Source organism: Mobula birostris, chromosome 3 (assembly GCF_030028105.1).
Source record: "Mobula birostris isolate sMobBir1 chromosome 3, sMobBir1.hap1, whole genome shotgun sequence".
Taxonomy (NCBI): domain Eukaryota; kingdom Metazoa; phylum Chordata; class Chondrichthyes; order Myliobatiformes; family Myliobatidae; genus Mobula; species Mobula birostris.
The window spans coordinates 28,659,825-28,667,262 of NC_092372.1; the positions used below are offsets into that span (position 1 = coordinate 28,659,825).

The 7,438-nt window shown below is 43.8% G+C and overlaps 1 long non-coding RNA gene across 2 annotated transcripts; it reads right to left on the reverse strand.

Annotated features, from left to right (window-relative positions):
* Window positions 1-525: 525 nt before the first annotated feature.
* LOC140194945 (uncharacterized) lies at window positions 526-2,566 on the reverse strand. 2 transcript variants are annotated; one of them, XR_011885327.1, is made up of 4 exons: window positions 2,552-2,566; window positions 2,113-2,467; window positions 1,813-1,940; window positions 526-1,377 (listed from the first exon to the last, which is right to left on the reverse strand). It is a non-coding gene; the product is annotated as an uncharacterized lncRNA (long non-coding RNA). The 2 variants fall into 2 exon arrangements; XR_011885328.1 differs by lacking the exons at window positions 2,113-2,467; window positions 2,552-2,566 and adding an exon at window positions 2,071-2,104.
* Between the last annotated feature and the right edge of the window lie 4,872 nt (window positions 2,567-7,438).

Here is a 7,438-nt window from a genome sequence, read left to right on the forward strand (position 1 = left end):
GCTGGCTGGAGTCAGAGCCTTGTACTTTGGCTTTTGGTAGTGTCACCCATGACAAACAGGTCAAAGGGTAGAGGCCAAACTAAGAGAGGTCCACCAGTCCCCTAGGACTGACAACCTTAAATGCAAAAAAAATTGTTACGGAAACAGCAATGAAGAATCCTTCTATATCTGTGTGGGATGGTATTTTCAGACAAAGATGGAGGACCTTCACTGCTGCCTTAAAAGCCAGTGGTGTAAGACAGACAGACCAGTCTGAGCCAATGGGCTGGTCCTGGACTTATTTCATAATTTACTAGCATAATTTACATATTACTATTTAACTATTTATGGTTCTATTACTAGTTATTATTTATGGAGCAACTGTAACAAAAACCCCAGGATTAATAAAGTATGACTATGACTATCTTTACAAAATGGCAGGACAAGTTTGAGCACCTACTCCTAATACACATGCTTGTATATCAGAGCCAGGATTTTAGTAGTACGGAGGCCACTGTGTAACTATAAAAGAACTGAAACTATGAGAACAATTAAAGAAGGTTTAATGTATTTGTATAAGCTACATCAAATAAACTACATCTTCTACCACTTTGTCATAATACAATAATTGAGAAAGCTACATATTTGATTAATGCCAAGTTCACTATTAAACTGGAGAACCTTTAAAATGTTTGAAGTCATTTACAACAATTTCCTCCTACTAATGCTCAAAGATAATAGCTACAGTAAGTCACTCCTTTAATTTTGCATCACAAAGACATGTAATAAGCATAATCTTTCATAAAACCACTAAAAATCCAACACATCTTTCATGACTTACACAAAGCCTCATGCACCCAATTTTTAATATTTGCAGCTGTTTTCACAATTAGAAAGTTTCTCCATAAGCAACAAACTTCTCCAACATGTATACAAATTTAAATTGAACAAAAGGCTCCGTTTGTTACACATTAAAATGTCGACTCAACTTTTTTTTTCATAATGCGCTTTTGCAGTTACAACTTTCCGAGCTAAATCCTTCCACTTCCAGATTTTGCTTCATCTTCGGCTTGTAACTTGACTGGCCATCCTCACATCATACCTTACTTCTAAAAACAAATCCTCACAATATTATTTCTTCATTTCCACATTCGTTACAATACAATCTGTTCTCCGTTGCTGACATGCCCAGACATGAATGCTTCCAACTGAGATGTGAAATACCGTTGATATCATTTTTTTCAACCTTTTAATGGTGTTGCAGCCTCGACCGAGGGGTTCAGGTAGACCGTTGGAACATTTTGGTGACAGTATTCAGCATGATGTGAAGGAAGTTCAGCAGATCCCCGACCTTCCTCAGCTCCATGGCACACTCCTTGACAGCCTTTGGATCAGGTTCTACACAAAAATAAAAACAAAATTATTCCCGTTTCTACCGAACATCGGCCACGCACTTACGATAACCTAATGAGCACGAAATGTTCCTTAACATTGAAGAAAAGCGCCCGCGGTCGAAGAGATACGCACAGCCTATGCCGAACTATCCTTTGGTTGCAGCTAAACAGTTGCTTACGATTTCCAGCGTCTACAAAATATCTTGATAGCTAGGTCAAATTTCCAACTCTAGCCAGGAATCCATACCCAACTCCTTCAAGCTTACAGCATTTTTGACGTTGAGACCAAATTAAATTAATTTCCGGCTAGAAATGGAGATAATGAGCGGGATGGGTCTCCGTCCACCGAAAGCCGAACGGCGCCCATCGCAAAGGTCTCCCAAGCGGGACTGCTCTCAGCCGGCAAGTACAGAGCGAGGTGGGATGGCGGGGCACTTACCCTTGAGCTGGGTCGGTCCCCGGCTCGCAGGGCGCTTCACCGTCGCGCCTATGTAAACCTTCATCGCTCCTCTGACTTTGGGCTGCAGTGCCTGCTCGATAACAGAACGTTCTTCCGGCCAGGTGAAGCTGGGAAAAACCAGAAACTTTTGATAAATTCAGAAACAGATACTGTATTTCTTTTAAAATATCAAAGAAACGTAAGCAGCACGCGTCTCTCTTGACATTAATGGTCGTAAAATCAAAGTTTATAACGCACTGGTGTAATTCACTTTCCCCAGACCCAACGATCGCAACTTACTGTAAGAACAACGAAACCAAATGCGCTCTTCCTGCCCACTGCCAGCCCTATCTATAAGGATGGTCTATATTTAGACGCCCTACGTAATCATATTTTGTCATGAGGCCGGACATGAGGCCTTAAGGCGGAAGCAGACAAAAGTTAATTTGAATTTAAATTTCAATGTACTCAGAATTTTAAAATCGTTACGTATGTCGTGCTTCAAAGTCTCTGCTGCAGACCGGCCTCTCGCTGTCAGATCCGTGCCACTTAAAGAGGTCTCTGCTGGGGGGGCTGCGGCCTTCGTGCCCACTTTGATCCCAAGTTCAACTTCATGTGAAGGCTGGATCCCGCACCCCAGCTCCAAAACAGTGTGCTGGGAATCAGAAATAAAACACATTGCGGGAAACGCTCGGCACGCTAGGCAGTATCTGTAGAAAGAAAGGGTTAAAGAAGGTACCTGAATATACATTCTTTTTAGCCAAAAGTTAATTAAAATACGCATAACCCTAATAAACACGAGACATTTCTGCAGAGGCTGGAAAACTTGAGACACACGTACAGGATGCTGGAGGAATTCGGCAAGTCAAGCAGCATCTATGGGGGGGTGGTGGAATAAACTGTTTATTACCTGCCTTGTGTGCTGTCTGACTTGCTAAGAAACTGGCAATCTATGATAAAAACAGAAAATACTGGAAATACTCTACAGGTTAGGACATACCTGTTTTTATTTTTGTTTCTCTTTAGCCGGTTTCTTAGATCTGTTTTTTCCTAGTTACATGTTGGAAGAGGCAAGAGACTGCAGATGCTGGCATCGGAAGTAACAATCTGGCCACTACACACGACGCAATTTTTGCTCATTTCTTTCTCAATTCCTGCTAAAGCATTGTTTCCATCATTTATTATTATATTGTAATATGTCCTTTGCTGTGCCTATTGTCTTGTTTATTAATTATTGTACTGTCTTGCACACTTCATGTAGTCCCATGTAGGTCTGAAGTCCAATGTAGTTTTGTGTTGTTTCAGGTAGCACCATGGTCCTTGAGGAACATTGTTTCATTTTTACTGTGTACTGTGCCAGCAGTTATGGTTGAAATGACAATAAAAGCAACTTGACTTAATTTCTAACTCAGTAATTAAAACTTATTTTTATTAAATCACAATTGTTTAAATTATTTAAAACCTCAAGCAGTCCTTAAGCATCAATGATTATCAGTGAAATGTCATAGCTGTTCAGTTTTTATTGATAGCTTTGTGCAAAAGACCATCAGGGCATTCTGTGGCAGGGCTGCCAGAGGCCTGGCCATTTCTTGCCACCCACTGTACATCATGGAATGGTCAGAAGAGTTGAAGAGTCGGCAGGTGCGGACAGCAGGCTAGTTTAATGTAAATTTGGACCAGTGTTCAGGTCAATGGGTCTCCAAAAAGACTAGGAAAGGTTCAAGCAAATTTGGAAATTAGTAGAAATGGGGAGGTGTGGAGGGAACACAAGATGGATTTGTGATAGAATGGACAGTGCGAGAGATCAAATGACTGATGGAGTAATAGTGCATACAGAAACAGAACAGTTACATTATTAGTAAATGTCAAAAAGTTTCAATGTACCACCAAAGACAGTGTTCCCCTTCCCTCTCTTTCACCATTCGAAAGGGAATGTGCACTCTGGCATCTTTTGGTTCCTGAATGCATCTTCTTTGGAGAATATTGCAAGGCGAGAGCGAGGCAAAGGAAGGCAGGGAAAGAAAGAGAGAGAGAGAGAAAGGGGGAGGGGGAGAGAGAAAGGAAGAGAGGAGAGAGCGAGAAGTGGGGAAGAGAGTGAGAGATGAAGGGGAAAGCGGAAGAGAGAAAGATGGGAGAGTGGAGGGAGAAAGAGAGGGGGGAAGGGGAGACAGAGAGACAGCAAGGAAGGCAAAGAGAGAGAGAGGAGAAGGAGAGTGGGAGTGTCATGGTCCGGTCTGTGGACTCAGGACTCCGGGTCTTCCAGCTGACCCTTGTTTGAGTTAATCATAGGCACCTGATTCCCATCTTTGAGCTTGCAATATAAGTAGCCTTGGGGTTGAGTGTGGGCTGCTGGTTTGTCTTGTCAGTCCCCCTTGGAGCAACCTGTTGATGGAAGGCTAGTGAAACCATTCATGATCTCCAGGCCTGGTTGGAGGACCACTGCTTCATGGAGCCTTGTTGCCACTAGTTGGAGTGGTCTTTGTGGTATGGATTTGGCTGTTTCCTGGGCCAGCTGAGTGGCTGCCAGGCACTCCCAGCTAGGTAGGGATCTGGCTGTTTCTGTAGCCGACTGAGGTTGCTGGCTGAGCTGAGACTTGGAGGGGTGTGGGGGGGGAGAGAGGGAGATGGGAAAGGGAGAGAGGAAAAGTGAAGTGGAGGGGTGAGATAGGAGAAAGAGAGAGGAAGGGAGAGAAGCTCTGAGAGATGGAGGTAAGGGAAGATAGAAGAATTGAGAGATGGTGGAGGGCAGAGAGAGGGGGGAAGGGAGAGAGAAAGTTAAAGGGGAGGGGAAAGACAGGAATTGGGAGAAAGAGGAAGGGACAGGGGAGAGAGTGATGAAAGTGAAAAGAGAGGATTTGCAGGAGGGCTAGAGAGGGAAGGCTGAGGAGAGAAGAGAAAGAGGAGGGGTGGGAGTGAGAAAGGTAGAAGTGAAAGAAGGAGGAGAGGGTGGGGTGAGTGTGAGAAAGGGAAAGGAAGGATGAGAGAAATGTGGGAGGGGAAGGAAGGAGGAGGGTGTGAGTGCAAATGGGGGTGGGGAGAACAGAGCAGGAGGGAGAGAGGAGAGGGGATGAGGAGGAGAGGTGAGCATGGGGAAGGGAGAGTGAGAAAGAGAAAGGGGGAGAGGTGAGAGTGTTAAAATAGATACTGATGAGATGAGAGAGATGCAAACTTATAGAAGGAGAAAGTAAGTGGGAAGGAAGGGGTAAGGGAAAAGGAAGAGAGGGGTGAAGGAGAGGGAAAGAGGGAGGGGAAGGAGGGATGAGGAAGGGCAGAGAGAAAGACTTTAAGGGGAGGGTGAGAAAGAGAGGAAGGGTAAAGGTTAGATAGTGCAGAAGCTGAGGAGGAGAGAGGAAGGCGTGGGCAGATAGAGTAAGAAGAGAGGTTAGAGAGGAAGTGGGGAGAGTGTGGAAGTGGGGGAGGGAAGAGAGTGCAGAAGCAGGGGAGGAGGAGATTAAGAGGAAGGGGGAAGGCAGAAAGAATAAGGGGAGGAATTAGAGGAAGGCAGGAGGGAGTCCAGAAGAGGGGGAGAGCGGAACAGGGAGGAGGAGGGGTAGAGAGAAAGGGTGAGGAAAGGAATGGGGGAGAGAATTTTTGACGCTGATGAGATGGGAGAAATGTAAACTTATGGAGGAAAAATAAACTAAGATTGAGTACAAGTTATTCAGTGTGTGTGAGGGGGAAGAGGGAGGAAATGGTGAAGGAGAAGCAAGCTGCATTGGCTGGAAAGAGGGATGGAAACAAAAACACATTGGTGAGGCAAGAAGAGAGAGCAAGAGGCTAGAGTGAAAGGAAGAGAAATTCCTTAGGAAGGGAAATGAAGACCATAGAACCAAAGGGTCATAGAAAACTACAGAAGAAACAGGCCCTTCAGCCCATCTAATCTGTACCAAACTATTAATCTGCCTAGTCCCATTAACCTGTACACAGACGATAGCCCTAAACACCTCTCTCATCTATTTGACTATCCAAATTTATCTTAAATGTTGAAATCACCCCCACATGCTCCACTTCCATTGTTAACAAGTTCCACACCCTCACCACCCTGAGTGAAGAAGTTTCCCTCGTATTCCCCTTAAGCATTTCACCTTTCACCTTTCACCCTTAACCCATGACCTCTAGTTGTAGTCTCAACCAATCTCTGGGAAAATCCTACTTGCATTTACCCTATCTGCACCCCTCATAGTTCTGTATACCTCTATCAAATCCCCTCTTAATCTTCTTTGTTCCAGGAAATAATCTTCCAATCTATTCAATCTTTCCCTATAACTCAGGTCTTCAAATCCCAGTAACATCTTTGTAAATTCTTGTCAGTACTCTTTCAATATTTACATCTTTCCTGCAGGTAGTTGACCAAAACTGCACACAATACTCCAAGGTAGGTCTCACCAATGTCTTATACAATTTTTACATAATATCTCAACTCCAGGACTTTGGCACATTGATTTATGATGGTCAATGTGCCAAAGTTTTCTTTATAACCCAATCTACCTGTGATGCCATTATCTCCTCTGGCTTCCCACTCATCTTTGCTATGTTATACTTCCTCTCTTTTATTTTTATACTGTCCTTTACTTCCCCTGCCAGCCATGGCCTCCCCTTAGGATCTTTATTCCTCTTCGGAATGAACTGATCCTGCACCTTCTGCATTATTCCCAGAAATACCTGCCATTGTTGTTCCACTGTCATCCCTGCTAGGATATCTTTCCAGTCAACTTTGGCCAGCTCCTCCCTCATGGCTCCCTAGTCCCCTTTGATCAGCTGCAATACTGTCACTTCCGAGTTTCCCTTCTCCCTCTCAAATTGTAGTTTAAAACTTGTCATATTATGGTCACTACCTCCTAATGGCTCCTTTACCTCGAGTTCCCTTATCAAATCCGGTTCATTACGCAACACTAAATCCAGGATTTCCCACTACTGATGTCAGGCTCGCTGGCCTAGAATTTCCATATTTACAGCCTTTGTAAATATCGGAACAACATTAGCTATCCTCACCTGTGGCTAAGGATGTTTTAAGTATCTCTGCCAGAGTCCCTGCAATTTCAGCACTAGCCTCCGCACGGTCAAAGGACACAGCTTATCAGGCCCTAGGGATTTATCCACCTTAATTTGCTTCAAGACAGAAACAACTCTCCTTCTGTAATGTATATTGGGTCCATGGCCTTGCTGCTGTTTTGCCTCACGTCCATAGACTCTGTGTCCATCTCCCAAGTTAATACAGATGCAAAAAATCCGTTTAAGATCTCTGCCATCTCTTTCAGCTCCATGCATATATTACCACCCTGATCTTCCAGAAGACCAATTTTGTCCCTTACTATCCTCTTGCTCTTAACATACCTGTAGAATCCCTTAGGATTCTCCTTCACCTTGTCTGCTAGAGCAACTTCATGCCTTCTTTTAGCCCTTCTGATTTCCTTCTTAAATGTTGTCTTCCATTTTTTATATTCTTCAAGTAGCTCATTTATTCTTGCCCGCCTGTACCTGCTATAAGCATCCTTCTTTTTCTGAACCAGGACCTCAATATCGCTTAAAAACCAAGGTTCCCTAAACCTGCTATCTTTGCCTTTTATTCTGACAGGAACATACAAACTCTATACTCTCAAAGTTTTACTTTTAAAGGCTTCCCACT